This window comes from Callorhinus ursinus, unplaced genomic scaffold (assembly GCF_003265705.2).
Source record: "Callorhinus ursinus isolate GAN/ISIS: 27379988/994484 unplaced genomic scaffold, GSC_fseal_2.0 scaffold24, whole genome shotgun sequence".
Lineage (NCBI taxonomy): Eukaryota > Metazoa > Chordata > Mammalia > Carnivora > Otariidae > Callorhinus > Callorhinus ursinus.
Genome location: NW_027397086.1, coordinates 13,915,634 through 13,936,197, shown reverse-complemented (window position 1 = coordinate 13,936,197; position 20,564 = coordinate 13,915,634). Strand labels below are relative to the sequence as shown.

Genomic DNA, 20,564 nt, shown 5'->3' with positions numbered 1-20,564 from the left:
GGTATGTTTCAATAAGACTGTATGTACAAAAAGACACAGCAGGCTGGATTGCTATTTCTTGGTGTTTGTTTGTTTGTTTGTTTTAATGGGAACACCCACAGGTCAGTGTTGGGAGTTAGGATCTGAATCCAGGTACACCCGACTTTACAGACCACGTTCTTGCTCCTACGTGAAGTTTCATCTGCACCTCAGTCTTCTCATCCCTGTAAAGTGGAAACAGTATGTTTCTAGCTCCCAACCATGTAGGATCATTGTGAGAACACAATGACACAATGCACAGAAGCCCAATGCAAATCTATTCATCATCCATTCATTCAAGACACCTTTGGGCACCCACTGCAAGCCAGGTACCGAGCTGGTCATGACTCCGGCTCTCCTTTGGCCTCTCCACGCCTCTGTTCTTGCACCTGCCATGTCCAGGTGCTGTCCACGGTGTTGCCAAGCACCTCTCCAGCTCTGGCATCTGAATTCTTTCTTTCTGATAATCCTGGTTTCAAAACGGAGTCAACCAGACCCCAGCAGGCTGAGTGAGGCTGCCATCCCCACACTACCCGATTGCTCCAGCCCAAATGCCTCACCTGGGTCCCATTTGGCTGACTCAGCAGAGCCCCACACAGGGTGAGTATGAGGCAGGGCAGCTGGGGATAGATGCTGATGTGGCCTGCTCTTAATAAACTCCAGGGGCTGTCTGTGTCACTCACAGAGAGGTATGAACAAATGACTCAGGGCCCAGACACTGACACGGCCCCACGGATGAGGACTAATCATTCTCTGGTAACAATGGGCTGCCTGGTCTCCCGAGCTCCCGGGGAGGGAGGAACCTCGGACAGGTACCTCCACCCTAGCGGCATGAGCAGCAGTGTAGACCAGTGGGTATGCAGCAGCTTTGTCTCCTGGCTTCACTCAGTATGAGACGCTGGACAAGTCCCTAATACTCTGAGCCTCCACTTCCTCATCTGAAAAATGGGTCTAGGAACACCTAGCTGACAGAGTTAGCCTGAGAAATAATGTAGACAATGTATGTAAGAAAGTGCCCAATGGCTGTAGTGATTAGTACCATCTCAGTGTCCCTCAAAGTTGCAAGAACCATGGCTTGAGAATGTAAGGAGCTCAATAATGGAGAAGGGAAGGTCTGTTTAGTCATTCAAATTTTTCATTGATGTCTAATTTCTTGCTGGGCCCCGAGCTGGTTCCTGGGGCACATAGGCATAGGTGTGACATAGCATGAGCTAGGGAGGTAGAAAAAAACCCACAGAAGTTTCCCTCGCAATATAACTGGGTCCACGGGATCATAAAGAGGTCCCCCTCAGCCAGACCCCGGAAGTGGGGGGTCAGACAAGGCTTTCTGGAGGGGACAGTATTGAACCTGAGACATAAAGGATGAGCAGGAATTGGCCAAATGAAGGAGAGTGGTATGGGATAAGAGTATTGCAGGCAGAGGAAACAGAATATGTTAAGTCCCAGAGAGGTGGGGGAGGACAGGCCCAGGTTCAGGGAACTTAAGCAGTGCAAGGAATCATGAATGCTGGGAGGGGTGGGGTGTGGCAAAGCATGAGGCAGCAGACAGGCCAGGCAAGGTTTTGTGTGCCAGGCCTTGGCAATTCTGGACTTCACCCTGGGAGATATAAGGTAGCCTCCAGAGATTTCTAAAAGCAGATCCTACTTTTATTCCCACTAGTAACATAGATTGGTATTTCCTATAAATCATGATGGCAAGAAAAACAACAATAGTGAATGCTTCTTGGGCATTCATCACATGCCCTGAAATGTATCAAGCATTGCTTGTGTCCACCTACTTCACTCTCATTAGAAAAAAAAAAAAAGCGATGTAAATGCTGTGATTATCCCCATTTTACAGAAGAAGAAACTGAGGCACCATTGTGAGGATGAAAGGCTGTTTTGAGACCAACTGAAGATAATGTAGGTGCAGTCTCAGGACGGGGGCCGGGGTACACGGCCACTGTTTTATAAAGATGAGTCACCTATAAAAGGCTTCTGGGCAGGGGTGAGCTGCTGTAGGCCACAGGGAGGCAGATTTGGGCTTTTCTAACATCAGAGCCATTGAGCAAGGTCCTGCTGCTACCCGACACTGCAGGAATGCAAACGGAGGAGGGATGGCCATTTTCGCGGCTGGTTGTGGAGGAAAGTCCAGCTTCCGGGGAGGGCTGTCCAGTATCATTGTGATGGGGAAAAACAATGGATAATATCTATTGAGAACTGAAGACAGGCAAGCTTTGATGTAACATGGCTTCTCTGGTTATTTCTTGCCATCGCCCTGTGGGACGGTGCTATTCCTATGGCGCCTTCTGTGGATTAAAAAAGAAATGCACACCCTTGCGTGCAGGAACCCGCACTTGCGGTGGTGGGGGCTGGCCCCCGGGTCACACAGGATGTCAGCGTGGCGGAGCTGGGGTCCTGCCCTGGGGAGTCCGCCTCTGAGCCAACACTGTCCTGTTTTCCCTCTTCCCATCCTTTCCCAGCTGGAGATTCTGGGGCTGGTGTTCCAGCTGACACTTCTCATTCCCCTTCCTCTAGCAATTATGGTTCGCGCTAATTTAGGTCAAGAATATATATCGCTGTGCAGAGTGGTCTCCGAGCTTCCTGTGAGTATCTGTGCCTTTGAGTAGCTTGCAAGCTTCCGGCGTGCTGTGATTCTTCCTCACTCACTTCCCCCCATGTGCTGGGTGTGAGCAGCTGTTCGGTGAATAAGCACAGGTGGTGAAGGAAGGGGAGGGACCAAGGGGGCATCAGCTGCGTGGTCTTGGGGACAAAGAGAAAATGACTGAGTGTTCACTGCCACTCTGGGAAACGGGGACAACAACATTCAGCTCACAGGGTTGTGGTCAGGACTCTGGGAGATGAAAGCTATCAAGGCCACTCCTCTGCACCAGGCCCAAACAGGGGGTCTCAATAAGGGGCTAAAGTGCATCTGTTCTTATCAGGAATACTTCCCTGGCACTCGCCGTGGGGGCTGGAGGTTCGGGACACAGGGAGGGACAAAGAGAGCAAAGGCTTTGTTCTCTTGGAACACACAGCTCACTTGATGGCACAGAGTCACCCAGCAAGTCCCCATGTCTACGCCTACTTCGAAATCTGTGCCTCTGTCCATGTCTACATCTGTAATTACAAACTATAATAGATGCTGAAAAAAGACAGGGTGGTAAGAGAGCCTATTGTCAGAGGGGCCAGTCTAATCTAGGGAGTGGAGAATGGGAGTTGGGACATGGGCTGGGGGGATGCTGATCTCCCCCAAGAGCATCAGGCCCGGAAGCTAAACGAGCCAGTGGCCTGGTGAAGTTCTGTCACTCCAGGGCTCTCCCCAGGAGTGTCGGGATAAGGTGTGACCCCCAACCCCACATGCCCAATGACCACGGAGTCCATCCGATCTCTGCGGCCATCATTCCTTGGCAAAAAGTTATCACCTCGTTCTGACTGCTCCGTCATAGAAATTCTCCTCCTCAGCCTATCCCCCTTTCTCCTGCCCCTCGTGAATCCCATCATCACATTCAAAAGAAACCATGATTTAAAAAGTTCTTAATCTCAGGAAACAAACTGAGGGTTGCTGGAGTGGTGGGGGGTGGGAGGGATGGGGTGGCTGGGTGATAGACATTGGGGAGGGTATGTGCTATGGTGAGCGCTGTGAATTGTGTAAGACTGATGAATCACAGACCTGTACCCCTGAAACAAATAATACATATTATGTTAATTTAAAAAAATGTTCAGTGACAAATGCTGAGGATTGAGGATTACTTATTTATGAAATACCCACATGGAGTCATTGAGAGCTCCTTACAGCTCTCATCTCAGAGAGAAGCTCGTTAAGATGGGCCCCAGGGGTGGGAGGGCAGGGGGTTCTCAGGAGCAGCTGCTCTGGAAGCCCAGCCAGGAGTGGGCCTGCTCCCCAGGGAGGGTGGAAGGCCCCAGGGACCTGGGGTAGCAGAGGGGGCTGCCTGGAGCCAGGGGAGCTCGCCAGTAGAGCGTAAATGGGGTGGTGTCACCCGGCAGGAAGAGTACAGGCTGCAGACTCCAGACACAGGACGCGGCTCCGGCTCTGCCTCGCTCTGCTGGGTGTCCCCAGGTGACTTCCCATCCTCTCTGAACCTTTCAGGTTCACATCGATACAACAATTGGGTGATCTCGAAGGGTCCGTCCAGCTCAGATTTCTAATAACACTATGTGGCTTTGCAGGAAAGATAGGGTACAAATACAAGAATGGGGTAGTGGGGAGAGAGAATACCCATTGTTTCCACTGTATCTGTCATTGCCATTATTGGGCACCTACTGAAATCAAGGGGCTGATACAATCAGCAGGGAAATCAGAAAGTGTTACCCTGTGTTACCACGAAGAAGCCACGGGCTCAAACCAGGCCCTGCCCCTTCTCAGCTGAGAAAACCGTCACATCTCATTTCGCCTCTCTGAGGCTCAGCTTCCTCAAGCATGGATCATGGGCAACAGCGCCTAACTCTTATTAGGTAACCATGAGGATCATGAGATGATAAAAGGGTTCTGGAGGGGAGGCGGGTGGGGGGATGGGTTAGCCTGGTGATAAGTATTAAAGAGGGCACGTATTGAATGGAGCACTGGGTGTTATACGCAATGAATCATGGAACACTACATCAAAAACTAATGATGTAATGTATGGTGATTAACATAACATAATAAAATAAAATTAAAAAAAATCTTAAACAGTTTAGAAAAAAAAAAAAGGCTCCATGAAGGCAGGGCTCTGGTGCCCTCACTGCAGTCCAGCACCTGGAATGCTGGACAGGCTTCCAGATTGTTATCAGAAAGATGAATGAGTACATGAAAGAATGAATGAATGCAAACTGCTGTCAACTAATCCACCCAGGTACTCATTTTTATTGTTGTGTTGTTACTAACAATAGCAGGCTTCTCCTCAATCCTGAAAGCTACTCGAACCAGAGAACAGGGGGCTCCTAACTCAGTGCCTAGGACCCCTTAGTCAGCCTGCAGAAGCATATGGGCCACATCTTAGAATAACATTTTTATTTTTTATTTTTTTTAAGATTTTATTTATTTATTTGAGAGAGAGAGAATGAGAGATAGAGAGCACGAGAGGGAAGAGGGTCAGAGGGAGAAGCAGACTCCCCGCTGAGCAGGGAGCCCGATGTGGGACTCGATCCCGGGACTCCAGGATCATGACCTGAGCCGAAGGCAGTTGCTTAACCAACTGAGCCACCCAGGCGCCCCAGAATAACATTTTTAAATGCAGAAAACATTACAAAAGAAATCACATATCAGAAACAGTTTTTAAAAAGCCAGCTGCAATATAATCCTATATATGCTTCTTTGTTGACACATTAATAAAAAGATCTAGTAACAGATGTAACAATGACCATAAATTGGAAGCAGTGATGAGCAGAAACTAGATTTGAAGACCTGCAACAAAGGAAAGATGATAGAAAACTGCATGTGATTTCTTTTAGTGACGAAGTCATAGGTGCTGTTAACACACCCATGTCTACAATAGGAGAAAATGCTAAATTTCAATGAGCAGTTGGTGAAAGTAAAAATGTATTATTTTTCCATGTAATTCCACGGACCTCCAGCTTGGACCCCAGGTTGAGAGCCTCTGCATAGACCAGCACTTTGATAGAGAAATTTTCTCCCTGAATATCTGCTGGTGTGTGAGCAGAACCAAAAGCTTGGGTCTAGAGAAAAGGAGGCAGGACATTAAAACCCAGCTATGATCATACCAACACCATTCCTTCTTATAGGGGCATGGGCGGTGTGCTGAAGGGAGAACAGACTTTGACTTCAGACAAACATTTTACAAAGCTCTAAAGGGTGTTTCCTGGCATGAGAGACCCCTTCCCTGAGCTTCTGTTTCCTCATCTGTAAATGCATCATTGCTGTGTTTCCTGCAGGATGGCTGCAGGACTGGGTGAAATAAACAAGGCAGTGCACCTGTACAAAGATGCAAATGGGAGCCCCTCTCTGTCGCTCATCTGTTCCTCCTGGGGTGAGACAAGTTTATTGCAGTCACCTACACTTAGAGCTGCCCCATGTACCACGGCGGGGATGCATTTCTGCATTCTTTAGCACTACTGAGTACCAGGCCATCTGCTAGACACCCAGCACCCAGAGGTGCCCAGACAAAGCCCTGCCTCAAGAAGTGCATAGGCTGGGGCAAGGGACAGCAGGGTTTACAACATGAAGCAGAGGGAACACTTACAGTAGAGATGCATAAAAATACACGAGATCCCCAATGAATTCTTCCTGGCCCGCTAAAGGAAGGCTTCCTGGAGGAGGCAGCAATACATTGGCTCTTCTAGGAAGATGGAGACAGTGATGAGGAATAGGAAGGGGAGGAAGAGGGAAGGAAAAAGAAAGGAGGAGAAGAAAGGCAGGACAGGTGTCAGAGGATGGCACAAAACAAGAGTAACTGAAATGTGTTAGGGAGTGGGGAGAGAGGATTATTGGGAAAAATAAGCAGAGAGCCCATTATTAAAGCGAGGGGTGAGCCCAGAAGGCAGATCTTATTACCTCATTTTAGAGATGAGGAAGTTGAGGCTCAAAGTGGTAAAGTCATATATGATCCCATAGTTCCGAAAGAGTAGAGCCCCAGCAGGAATCCAACCAATCTCCGAATCCATGCTCTCCCCTGAGAGTGGTACTGAGTGCCACTTGTAGAAGACTGTGCTTTCAGGAAACCCACTCGAAGTCAGAATCAGGAACCAGGAAGCTTGAGGAATAGGACTTTGGTGGTGGGAGAAGCACTGCTTTCCCCGCAAAGGCAGGCCTCGCCCCCCCTTTCCTTGCCTTACCTGCTCCATCTTCTCCTCCTCCAGCCCTGGCTGTTCAGGCCACTAGCCTGCAGGGGACGCCTGGGTGCTGGTGAACACAGGGAGTCTGGTCTCCAGACAGCTGTCAGCCCGCAGCCATCCTACGTGGGCCCTGGGGGCTTCTCTCCTGCCCTCTGCACCCCCACCCTGCCGGGGGCCTCTGCTTCTGGCTTCTGTCCCAGCCAGGCTGCCTCTGCCACGTGCTGGCAAGAGGGTCCCAGGGCCAGCACAGGTGGGAGGGAGCCAGCACCTGCCTCCCTCCCAGGGCACTGGCTAGTACCTATAGAAAGCCCTAGGGCATCGGCATGCTGGCCATTGCTGAGACAGGGGAGAAGTTTCTAAAAAGCATTTGGAGGACAGGGACAGGCAACAACTTCGTTTTCCAGCTTCACGAGCTCTTCCTAAGCTAGTTTTCCAACTTCACGAGCTCTTCCTTAGCTTGGGGCATGTTAGACTCACTCTGCTGACAAATCCTCATTGGCTTTGAAGACTTCTCTCCTTCATGTAGCCAAGCCAAATTAGTCGTGTTCTCTGGCCGCACTGAATGCTAAGTATGCTTTCTTAGTACTAATAATAGCGTGGTAGCCAAAGAGTGAGCTCTCCACCCGCCCTGTCTCCTGCAATACTCACGGCACCCCTGCCAGAGAGGCCAAGGGAAGGGAAGAGACCTGCTTGAGGTCACGATCAAGTCTACACCTAGCTCTGTCCGACTTCAAAGCTGGAGGCATTTTTACCTTCCGTGCCAGCCCACCACCAATTTCAACCCGTTTCATGAACAAAGTGTGTATACAGCCTGCCTCCTCTGGGAACAACCCCATGGACAACACAGAGCTTGGCCTGGAAACGGGTACAGGGGATGTTTGAGCAGAGAAGGAAAGAAAGGAGGGCTTCAGGAGAGAGGAAGGAAGGAAGGAGCAGCGGCCCATTTTATCTTCCCATCACACTGTGTGTTTCTAAAGGCAGGAGTCTCTGCCCCCCCCCCACCCCAGGGCCCAGTACAGCAACATTTAATAAGGAGGTGGCGCATATTTGTTGAATATTTAAATGAACGGATGGAAGCGTAAACAGACAAGAGAACTCACTGAGGAATTCCTCAAAGAACAAATACACTAGTCTGATTTCCTGGGAAATTGGTCTTTGAAAGAATTTGAGCTTCTAAGAGCCCAAGGCTCTGCAACCCTTAACAGCTCTCCTTGTGGGAATTACAGGGTCACAGTTTAGGAAGATGAAGAGATAAAAACGCAGATCAATGTGGCCCTCTCTGCCGACTAGGCCCCTTGGAATGGGAGCTGTCGTTCAGCAGGCGTAAGAGTTCTAGAAGTCTGCCATGTCACGCAGCACCTGGGGATGACAACATGGTGCCATGCAATTTAAAATTTTCTTAAGAGAGTAAATCTCGTGTTCAATGTTCTTACCACAAACAAGCCAACAGACTAACAAAAACAACAACAAAAAAGGAAGAGGCAGGAGGAAACTTTTGGAAATGATGGATATGTTCAGTACCTTGATGGTGGTAACAGTTTCACAGGTATATGCACATGTCCAAACGCATCCAACTATATATGTTGAATATGTGCAGTTTTTTTTGGTGTATCAATTGCACCTTAATCCAGCTGCTAATCATTAAAATAAAAAAATGCCCTTGGCAGGCGCCTGAATTGCTCACTTGGTTGAGCGTCTGACTCTTGATTTCAGCTCAGATCATGATCTCAGGGTCATGAGATTGAGCTGAGTCAGGCTCATTAGATCAAGCCCCACGTCAGGCTCCATGCTGAGCGTGTTGCATGCTTAAAATCCTCCCCCTTTCCCTCTGCCCCTCCCCTGGCTTGTGCATTCACTCTCTCTCTTAAAAAAAAAAAAAAAAAAGAGAGACCTTGGAATCCCAAGCCACTGACAAGGTCATGGTGTTCCCCAGACTTCAAAGTTACAGAGCGGTCTCTAGCCGAGAAATTCTCTCTCTACAAGTGTCCTTTGAGGTGGCTTCCTTATACCACTCCTTGTGCCTTGATTACCTTCTGACCCCATAGGTGGCCACAGCCCTGTGCTCTCCCAGCTCCTGGACATGGCCAGCTTCCATGTGGTGGGCAGGGGCGCAAGGAGAAATTCAGCCAAGTTGCAGGAAGGGAGTGGACTGAAGCCCTGAGGGAAATGTAGGGTAGCAGGGACTCCCAGAACTGGACAGCACTTTGTAATTCCAAAATGCTTCTTGGCCAAACAAACCCAGAGCTAGAACAGTGGGGGAAGCATTTTCAAGGTGAGGCACTTTACTGGGCTGTCACAGTTATCCCTGGTCTTGTTTCCATTTTACAGGTAAACAAACTGAGTCCCTGAGAGGTAAAATGGTTTGCTTAAAATCAGACCCTCTGATCTTTTGAGCAGTGTCCATGTTCTGTGGTAGTTGGTGGAGGGGTGCTGCTTGGAGGAGAGAGGATTTGAGAGGTTTTGAAAGTGGCTGTAGGATAAAACGTATGCATCCAGGGTAGTATGTGTGGGGAATGGAGGGGACCATGTGCCAGCAAAGGGACAGGAATGCTGGAGAATGAAATCCTGTTCTGTGACGTAGGGCAATCTATTCTACAACACAAATGTAGGAAGGAGACAAAATCTAAGTGGTGTTAGAACAAAGGAAAGAAAGAAATGTTAAAAGAGAACAGTCTGGAACACTGGAAAGCATTCAAGACCCCAGAAAGAGGAGTCGGAGTTGGAATCCCAGCTCGGCCTGCAACCTCACTGCATGACCTTGAGTTACACGGTCTCTCTTGATCTTGGTTTCCTCGTTTGCCAAATGGATACTATAGCACCTACCTCTCAGGACAGATATGGTCACGAAATGACATAAACCACCAAAAGCAGCCCAATGTGGCCTGGCATGGAGTAAGAACCCAGCCAGTGTGAGTTCCCTGTTAGCTGCACCTCTCAGCCAGGACCTGGGGTGACTGCTGTCCTTGTATAGTGGTGGCAGATTTGAAGAAAACACAATTTTGCAAGAGACTCCATCTTATGTAGCACACAAGGCACTTCTAGCTACCTACCCAAACGTTCCTTTAATCTATGCAATGGAAATTCCAGGCAGGAAAAGGCTGTGTCCAGTCTATCAGCTATTTGCAAAAAAAAAAAAAGAAAGAAAAAAGAAAGAAAATGTTGTAGTGGATAGTGAGTTATGGTAATTAAACAGTTAATTCATTAGTTGAACAAGAACTATTGTTACTTTGAAGTATCAGGATTCTCTGCAGCACAGTTTAACCAATGGGGTTTTTATGTGGTGAAAATCAGCAGATAATTTCCCACAGATCATTCATAATGATAAGACTATTAGGTATCCAAAGCCTGAAAAGATGATTCTTAATTTCTTTAGAAGCAACAAAATAATCATCCATCCATCCATCCCTCTGTCCATCATTCCATTTATCCATCCATTGCAAAGATACTTTGTGAGCACCTGCTATGCCCATCCCTGCGTTAGGAGCAGTCAGAAATACAGACGAGAGCAAGTCATGGTCTCTGCCCTCAACAAAGCCACCGATCTTGAAGAGCAGAAAAGACCTGGGAGAAAGGTCTGTGGGAGGTCAGAAAGGAAGGAGGATGCTTCCAACGTGGGGTTAGGGGAGTGGGTGAGAGCTGGGTCTGCAGATTGAGAAAGACTTCAACCTTCTTGGATCGTTGGTATTGCAAGCTATGCATATGTATATGCTTATTCAAAAATAAGTATCTTATTTACCAAAAAACTCAGTGGTGACACTGGGGAAAGAGGAAGAGGAGGAGAAAGGAGAAGGGGGAGACTATGGATGGAAAACAGGTCATTGTATTTGAGTGTGAAGGCAAAAAGCAAAAAAAAATCAGAAGACTGGATTCAAAGAAAATGGCGTTGAACGAATGAAATCTAAATGTCAGCTCTTCTCCGGAAGCTTGCATATGTCTTAATTTGCTTTTATTTGATAAGAAGGTACTAGTTTTTGCCAACCAAGTTGTCAAATATTTTTGTCAAATGATAACTCCCAGTGCTGACGAGGGTAGAGTGAGATATTTTTCCTATTCAACTTGTACTGGTATAAAATTTATGAAAAGCAATTTGGCAAAATATATCAAAACTCCTAAAGTGTTCGTACAATCTGAACTAGTGATCAAAGTAGTACCTTTTAAAGGAGAAATCAATAACGCCCTTAAGGATGTATCCACAAACATGCTCTTACCCATACCATTTAAGCATGGCTAAAAGTTGGAATGATCTAAATACTCCACAGTGACAATATGGTTACAAACATTATGGTTCATTCATATGATATGTGAAAATTTAAAAAAATCAGGATTTCTAGGAACAGAGAATCGTATGGAAAATTTTACAATAGTAAGTTCTGTTTTTGTTTTTTTTTCAAAAAAAGTGCAAGAAAACATGACATATACGTAAATACACACATATTTAGAAAAAAATCAAGAAGGAGGTGGCATTTCACTGGGTTGGACGTGTGGCAATGGAGGTAAGACCATGGAATAGACAGCCCTTAGATGTGTTCATACCGTATCTACAGTCCCTTCTGGTAATAGTACCCCTGTTAGTTTTGTAGAAATTTTCACCACTCTCCCCATAGACATATATACACTGGATGTGGTCTCGTAGATGCATCGGTCTGGGTGCCTTGCAGTCCTCCAGCCTTCAGGTGAACAAGTAACCTGAGAATTAGGCCAGTTAGAGGTTGACCCCTGGAATCTGAATCTATTTTTTTTTAAGATTTTATTTATTTATTTGAGAGAGGGAGACCCAGCAAGAGAGGGAACACAAGCAGATGGAGAGGGAGAGGCAGAGGGAGATGGAGAGGCAGAGGGAGAAGCAGACTCCCCACCGAGCAGGGAGCCTGACACGGGGCTCGATCCCAGGACCCTGGGATCATGACCTGAGCCGAAGGCAGACGCTTAATGACTGAGCCGCCCAGGTGCCCCTGGAATCTGAACCTTAAGCAAAATGGCATGAAGGGCAAGGACCATAAATGTTGGAAATCAATTGCTTATAAACTATCCATGCTCCTGTACCTTGGGGAAGTTCTTCTAGGTACCCCTATGGGGCATGTCTACTTTGGTTTGCTGGCTCCTGTCATAAACACTGGAAGTTTCTGAATAGGGTAATGACATAAAGAGAGTTGTGTTTATAAGTGGTTAAGGGACATTTTAGTGCAGAGTGTCTAGATTTAATTCAGTGTATCCTGAGTTTTGCCAGTAGAAGACCAAGAAGAAGATTCAGGATTTTTGAAGGGTGTTGGGAGAGGATACTGTTTCAGGCAGTCGTGACCAGTAGGGATGCCTGTCTTGTGGCTTCCAAGAGAGAGACCAACAGAAGGCAGCAGACAAGGGAAGGAAGACCTCCATCAAGGTCCTGCCTCTGCCTGGAAGAGCACTAAGGAAGTAGGAGGAAAGGAGAAAAAGCAGAGAATGTACTTTTTTTTTTTAAGATTTTATTTATTTATTTGACAGAGAGAGAGAGAGACAGCGAGAGTGGGAACACAAGCAAGGAGAGTGAGAGAGGGAGAAGCAGGCTTTCCCCAAGCAGGGAGCCCGATGCGGGGCTCGATCCCAGGACCCCGGGACCATGACCTGAGCCGAAGGCAGACGCTTAACGACTGAGCCACCCAGGCGCCCCCAGAGAATGTACTTTGAGGCCAATGTTCATAGAGTCCCTGGGTAAATTCACTCTCATAGCTGGGCAGCCAGGCAGGCAGGCTTTACCTGGAAGCTCTGTGTCTTACAAATCTAGGGCTGAGCTTGGGAGCCTGCACTGCCTGGGAGGCCTTGGGGTACAGAAGAAAGCCAGTAAGCCTGGAATCTGAGAGAAGTAGGCTCAAGTTGCCCACTTGCTGCTAATGTGAGAAATCTTAGCAGCTTGCCTTTTCTGAGCCTCAGTTGTCCTATTTTCAACAGGGTGTTTACTCATTCATATGAAAGCATGTTCATTCATTCATTCATTCATTCATTCAAAAATGTCTATCTAGTGCCTACTACTATCATTTACTGCTGGCTTAAGCTTACACAGGAAAATAGGTTCTTTCCTTATATCAGAAGGGTGCGTGCCACCCAGAGATGGGGGAGCTGTGCACCCCTCACTTCTGCACTAATCCCCTTATCTCCAGCTCTTAAGGATTGGAGTGGACGACCACAGGCAGCAAAGACCTTGATCCTGGCCACAGACACACTGTCAGAGAGATCCACGGCACCGGGAAGATGCAATTATCTGCCCACAGACTTGCTCTGCCCTTCTTGTTCCAGACAAGGCCACTATTGGGCCTGCCGGGGGCTTGGGAAAGAAGGAGAGGGGCAGAGGGGAGCCGGTAAAGACAGGGTTCACGGGCTCCTTAAGGGGTCCGTGAAGAACTCAGGTGCACACTGTGCATACACAGGGAGTTAAGACTGATTTCTCTAAGCTGGGCTCCTTCTCCCATGTGGGAAAGAATCCCACATTTCAGCAATGTCAAAAATATTTACTGAGCATCTACCGCATGCTAGGCATTGTTCCAGGTGTAGTAAAGGAGGTGGTGTATTAAAAAAAAAGAAAAAAAAAGAGTCCCTCTCTCCCAGCGTTTATAGTCTAGTAGGGGGACACAAAGGTCTAACAAATGAAGGAGGAATCAAGAGTTAAAGAGCTAACATGCAAAACCGTTATTGAGGTGGAAGGGGGCTTGGCCGTGGTGGGGTGGGCTGAGGGGGGTCCTGTGCCCGTTTAGGAAGGTGGTCAGGGAAGCTTGGTAAGGTCATTAAGATCATAAAATGGGATAATGAATGCAGAGTGATTAACACAGCACCTGGCCTAAGCAAGTGCTCAATAGATTGTTGCTGTCATTGTTATGGTTAATTATGTTCTAAGTCCCTTTTCTGAATATGTGGACATCAATGCCTATTTCATAGGATCACTGAATAGATTGAATGTGGAAATATATAAAAATAAATTTAATGACAAATTCAATGAAGGATTTATTGAGAGCCTGCTATGTTTCAGGGGAGACAGCCATGAACAAACTATACCTACATAGTATAAAGCCAGAGGGATAAGTGAAGGAAAAGAAGGCAAGACTGAGAGAGAGAGACTCCTGGGGGGAGAGAGGCTGTGTTGGTTTGGGGACAGTGGGTGGGGAAAGGGCTACCCGAGGCCTGAGGAGTGGAACTTCAGCAGAAGCAGGAAGGAAGTGCTGGAGAGAAGGAGGCTGGGGACATCATGTTGCAAGCAGAGAGAACAGCAGATGCAAAGGTCCAGAGGCAGGGGTGGGGTTGGCCCTTCAAGAAGCAGCAGGGGATGGATCATGGAGCATCCTGAAGGCGACGGGAAGGACTCTGGGTGTTATCACAGGTAAAATGTCAAGGCATTGGAGGGTTTTAAGCAGAGTGCACTAATCTGACTTACAGGTTAAAAAGGATAACCACTCTGTGCAGGTAATAGTCTATATCTGACCACTCTGTGCGGGAAATAGTATCTGTCGTCTTATTCATCTGTGATGGATGTATCATGAGATCAGAGGTAACATATGCGAAGTGTCTGGCACTCATTCTAAAATAAATATATTCAATACACGCCTACTCTGTGTAGGCTTCTGGGTATACCAGTGTACATAGAGACAGCCACTACTTCTTGTCCTCACGAATCTTCTGATGGCTTTATTGGCACAGTGTAGATACTCAATGTTATTATCACTTGATATGAACTATTATATTATACCATATGAATAACATAGCATTCATATTTTTCTCTCTCTTGCTCCATAAATGACAGTATTAAAAATCTATCAGAAGATCATTCTCAGAAAAAAGGAAGCAGCAAAAGAAAAAAAAAAAGGAGAAAGCAATAATGCAGGAAGGAGCAAGGACATGCCATTTCTCATCCCTGTATCTCTGAGTACGTGTCTGTAACCTTCCTGTCCAATCAGTCTCTGGCAGACTCCTATTCCCATTCCAGAGTCCAGCTCACTTATTACCGTCTCCATGAAGCCAGAAGCCCACCATCCACCGTACTACTTAGGCTGAACTGCTGTTTACCTGCCTGTCCACCTTCCTGGATCCTGTGTCCATCTCTACGGAGGTGCATCCCAGAGCACGTGCAGACACCGTTTGCTCACGACATTCATTCCTCTCATTTATCTGTGTATCCTCAGTGATGGGCACAGGGTCTGACACATAGCTGGTGTAATAAACATTTGCAGAAGACAGAAAAGAAAGCAGAAAGAGAGGAAGGGAAAGAGGTAGGAGGAGAAGAAAAGGAATCCAGTTTTCTCCTTTTCCAGGTCATGCAGAAGCTCATTTCAGCCAACAAGTGCTGTGGGTATATCGATCCACATTTCTGAGGTATTGAACTCAGTTTCTATTGACAGAAATAACCACCAACTAGGCTGAAGGAGAGAGAAATGTGCTGACAGCTAGCAAATCATACCCCTGGTAGTGGAGTGCCTGTCTATGCCAAGGGGGACAATCATTAATTTCCTGTTCCTTCAGAGTTACATTTCTTGGGTTGACTGACAAGTTCATTTTGGGGATTCATCAGGCCCTTTAGAAATAAACTCCCTTCTTATTCCATGTTTCTAACTGCACCTGCCACCCAGATGATAGGCTGCCTGGGACTCACATAAACATTTCAAATTGCTAGCAATAGCTCAACATGGTAGTTAAAGGAAATCTTTCAGTTTTTGCATGATATAATCAAGAGAACCCACTTTCCCTGGCATCTCAATTCTTCACATAGAACCAAAGAGGATTTCATTCACTGGCCCTTCCTCCCCACCTTTAAATCAATGATAACCCAGCATTTAGCTGTGAAATGGTTTGTTGGCAGGTGGAACTTGAAATTAAGTCTCTTGGAAAAGCTGTGTGATTCTGAGTAAGTCACTTGACTTCTCTGGGCTTCCATTTTCTTGCCTGAAAAAAGGGGCTACGTTGTGAGTGGCACCGTCGATGAGGAAAACACGAAGTGACAGAAGTGAACAGATTAAAGCTCTGTAAAGGGGAAGGACACTCATCATATTAACTCATTAACTGTCAAAATGAGTCTTGTGATAGCCATCCCCCTTTTACAGACAAGAAAACAACAGCTCCAGCAAAGGAAGTAGGCTGACGAGTCCCGGAATTGTGATGGGGACCCAGCTCTGCTTGAGGCAGCAGCTTACAGAAAGACAATTTATCATTAATCTTATTAGTGAGTTTGCTCCTATGCCCGGCCTAAGATTCCATTTGGTGCCAGTGGCCTCAAGGTTAGCAAAGGTAGAGGGTAGTAGAGCTTTCTGCTAGTTTTCACACTGTTCAAAAAAGACACAACAGGCCCAAAATGGAGTCACCTGTGCTAAGCCCAAGCCACCAAACCAAAACTAAAACCTAAGCTAATGGTAGTTTCAGTCTCCCCCAGGAATGTCATCTTAACCAGTCATTCTAGAATTTTCTGGTCAGCACCAGTGAAGTAATCTGCCTAAAAGATATTTTTGTCACTGAGAGAAAGGTTATCTTGCCGAATATAATCTTTTTTTTTTTCAATCCCATTTATGAGTTCCTTGACCCACCACCCCCTCAGCCTTTAAAAACCTTTCCTTTTCTATAGCTCTTTGGAGCTCCTTTGTATTTGCTAGATGGGATGCTGACCTATTCATGAATCATTAAATAAAGCCAATTAGATCTTCAAATTTACTCAGTTGAATTTTGTTTTTTAACCACATAAACAAAGCACTTCCAGTCCATCTAGAAATAATTCTTCAAGCTCCAAGTCATCAAAGCAAAATTCTTAGAACCCAAATGCCTGGTGTTGATGTATCTAATGTATTCACTGTTGAGTTTATTTTGCTAACAGTAGCCAGAGGTACCTTGACATTTGCATTAATATACAATTTCTCTTAAAGACTGTTTATATTTTGAAAAGGTTTTGAATAGTTCTAACTATTAACTTGGGCAGGAAAATTTCTCTGTTGAAAGACAATGAGCCACATGCGGTGGAGCTTTTGGGCCAAGACACAAGATATTTTGCTTTCATTTACTCAGACATTTACTGAATACCTATTGTTCAGTGGCATTCAGATGCTGGGTCCCTTTTGTAGCTTCCACGAGAGTGGGGAAGACCAACACTGATCCAATAACGCTGTTTCCTACGTGTCCAACAGTGAGTGAGTCACTTCTTGTGTGCTCTATTACCGCAAATCCATGAAGTAGCCCCTGTGTCACTTACCCCCATGTTATAGATGAGGAGAAAAGCATAGGGAAGCACAGGGAGGGACAGGCACAATGTCACCCAGTGTGCCAGTGAAGGAGCTGGGGTTTGAAGATGGGCTGTGAAGAGCCCGATGGTGTCATTTGATTGACAGCTGGGCTCTGGGCCAGGAGATGAACTTATTACAGCTGGGTGATGGGCACGTGGGGAATCCGCTGCACGATTCTTTCTTCTTTTGTTTATGTTTGACATTTTCCTAATAAAATATGTACATATATATATTTTAAAAGGACAGGCTCTGGGGGTGCCTGGGGGTATGGCTGGTTAAATGTCTTACTCTTCATTTGGGCTCAGGTCCTGATCTCAGGGTCTTGAGATCAAGTCCCACGTCTGGCTCTGTCTGGGCGTGGAGCCTGCTTGAGATTCTCCCTTTCCCTCTGCCCCTCCCAAACCCAGCTCTATCTCCCTCTCTCAAAAGAATAAAAAATAAAAATAAATTTTAAAAAGTGAAAGTACGAGGGCGGAGCAAGATGGCAGAGGAGTAGGAGACCTAAATTTCCTCTGGTCTCGGGAATTCAGCTGAATAGGGATCAAACCATTCTGAACACCTACGAACTCAACAGGAGAGCGAAGAGGAGAGTACCAACAACTCTCTGAACAGAGAAGCGACCACTTACTGGAAGGTAGGACGTGCGGAGAAGTGAATCCAAGGCGATATTCAGGAGGATAGATGACGGGGGAGGGGACCTCCGTCGGCCGCTTCTGGCAAGTGATAGAGCCGCGGAGCACAAAATCGGAACTTTTAGAAGTCGGCTCCGCTGAGGGACGTCGCTCGCTCCAGTGGCTAAGCGGGGGGTGGAATCCTCCAGGGAGAGTGTGGTCTCAGGACCCTCGGGGTCACAGAGAGACCGGGGGTGCCTGAGTGCAGCAGAACTCCCAGGTATCGGAGCGGGGAAGCTGGCTGCAGAGACGGAGCTGAGGCGCGGGCTCTCAGCTTAGGGTTGCCATAAACTGTGATCCGCGGCCCAGTCGGGCCACTGCTCCTCCAGCAGGGACCCAACAAGTGGCAGAGCTGGGGAGACTCCCCTTTCTCCCCCAGGAGGAGCCGTGCGGGAACGCACTGCAGGGATCTGCTGGGTTTGGAGACTCCACACAGGGTCGGGTGCCAGAGATAGAAATGCTCGGTCACAGGCCGGGTGAGCACGGAGTGCGGCCGGAGACCGGGGAGACGGGAGTGATTGACTGCTTTTCACTGGGGGCGCACTGAGGAGCGGGGCCCTGAGTTCTCAGCTCCTCCGGGTGGAGATTGGGAGGCCATCATTTTCGCCCTGGTCCTACAAAGCTGTACCGAGAGCTTGCAGGGAACAAAACCTCCTGAGAGCAAACCCGAGCAGCTTGCTTAGCCTGGACCAACAAGGGCGGGGCAATTCAGCCTCCAGCAAAGACATTTGGAAACCACGGCAACAGGCCCCTCCCCCAGAAGATCAGCACGAACAGCCAGCAAGCCAAGACCAAGTTTACCGATCAAGGAGAACGGGAGAACTCCAGCACTAGGGGAATACTGCACATAGAATTCATGGCTTTTTTTTTTTTACCATGATTCATTAGTTCATCAAAGTTAATTTTTTAACTGTTTTTCTTAATTTTTTGTTTTCCCTTTTTCAACCAACATCTTATCAATCCCTTTTTAAAAAAAAAACTTTTTTATTTTTCATTTTTAGAGTCATATTTTATCCCTTCATAGTAGTTACCCTTATTTTTGGCATATATATATAAGTTGTTCTCTCTTTAAAATTCTGAAGTACAGTTTCTTCTAACAGATCAAAATATACCCTAAATCTCTAGTGTATGGCTTTGTTCTAGTCTCCTGCCTGATCACATTCTTTCCCTTTTTTCTTTTTTTTTTAAATCTTCTTTCTTTTTTCAAACAACTTATCTTATCAATTCCTTTTATAAAATCTTTTATAATTTTCATCTTTACAGTCATCTTCCATCCCTTCATTGTATGAACTCTTATTTTGTACATATATGTCTTTCTTCCTTTAAAATTTTAGGAGGCACTTTTTTCTAACAGACCAAAATACGCCCAAAATCTAGTGTGTGGCACTGATCGATGCACTAGCCTGATCATATTTGATCATATTCTGCTTTTTTTGTATTGTTCTGTTTTTGTTTTTATCTTTTTTTTTCTCTTTCTTTTTTCTTTCTTTCCCTTTCTTTTCCCCTGGTTTCAGGTCTTTTCTGATTTGTATACAGTATATTTGCTGGGGACGTTGTTAACCTGTGAGCATTTTGTTCTCTCATTCATCTATTCTCCTCTGGACAAAATGACAAGACGAAAAAAATCACCTCAGCAAAAAGAACAAGAGGTAGTACCGTCAGGCAGGGACCTACTCAATACGGACATTAGTACGATGTCGGACCTAGAGTTCAGAATCATGACTTTAAAGATACTAGCTGGGCTTGAAAAAAGCATGGAAGTTATTAGAGAAACCCTTTCTGGAGAAATAAAAGAACTAAAATCTAACCAAGTCGAAATCAAAAAGGCTATTGATGAGGTGCAATAAAAAATGGGAGCAATAACTGCTAGGATAAATGAGGCAGAAGAGAGAATCAGTGATACAGAAGACCAAATGATGGAAAATAAAGAGGCTGAGAAAAAGAGGGAGAAACAACTACAGGATCACGAGGGCAGAATTCGAGAGATAAGCGATACGATAAGATGAAACAACATTAGAATAATTGGGATCCCAGAAGAAGAAGAAAGAGAGAGAGGGGCAGAAGGTATATTGGAGCAAATTATAGCAGAGAACTTCCCTAATGTAAGGAAGGAAACAGGAATCAAAATCCAGGAGGCACAGAGAACCCCTCTCAAAATCAATAATAATAGCTCAACACGCCGACATCTAATAGTAAAACTTACGAGTCTCAGAGACAAAGAGAAAATCCGGAAAGCAGCTCGGGAGAAGAGATATGTAACCTACAATGATAGAAATATTAGATTGGCAACAGACCTATCCACAGAGACCTGGCAGGACAGAAAGGACTGGCATGATATCTTCAGAGCACTAAATGAGAAAAATATGCAGCCAAGAATACTATATCCAGGTAGGCTGTCATTGAAAATAGAAGGAGAGATAAAAAGCTTCCAGAACAAACAAAAACTAAAGGAATTTGCAAACACGAAACCAGCCCTCCGAGAAATATTGAAAGGGGTCCTCTAAGCAAAGAGAGAGCCTAAAAGCAGCATAGATCAGAAAGGAACACAGACAACATACAGTAACAGTCACCCTACAGGCAATACAATGGCACTAAATTCATACCTTTCAATAGTTACCCTGAATGTAAATGGGCTCAGTGCCCCAGTCAAAAGACACAGGCTATCAGATTGGATTAAAAAACAAGACCCATCGATATGCTGTCTGCAAGAGACTCATTTTAGACCCAAAGACACCCCCACATTGAAAGTGAGGGGGTGGAAAACCATTTACCATGCTAATGGACACCAAAAGAAAGCTGGGGTGGCAATCCTTATATCAGACAAATTAGATTTTAAATCAAAGACTGTAATGAGAGATGAGGAAGGATACTATATCCTACT

General features: G+C 46.1%; 1 protein-coding gene across 5 annotated transcripts in view; it reads right to left on the bottom strand.

The window, feature by feature from the left end:
* ASTN2 (astrotactin 2) overlaps positions 1–20,564 on the bottom strand; it is an 899,232-nt gene that overhangs the window by 371,106 nt on the left and 507,562 nt on the right. The window lies entirely within an intron of this gene.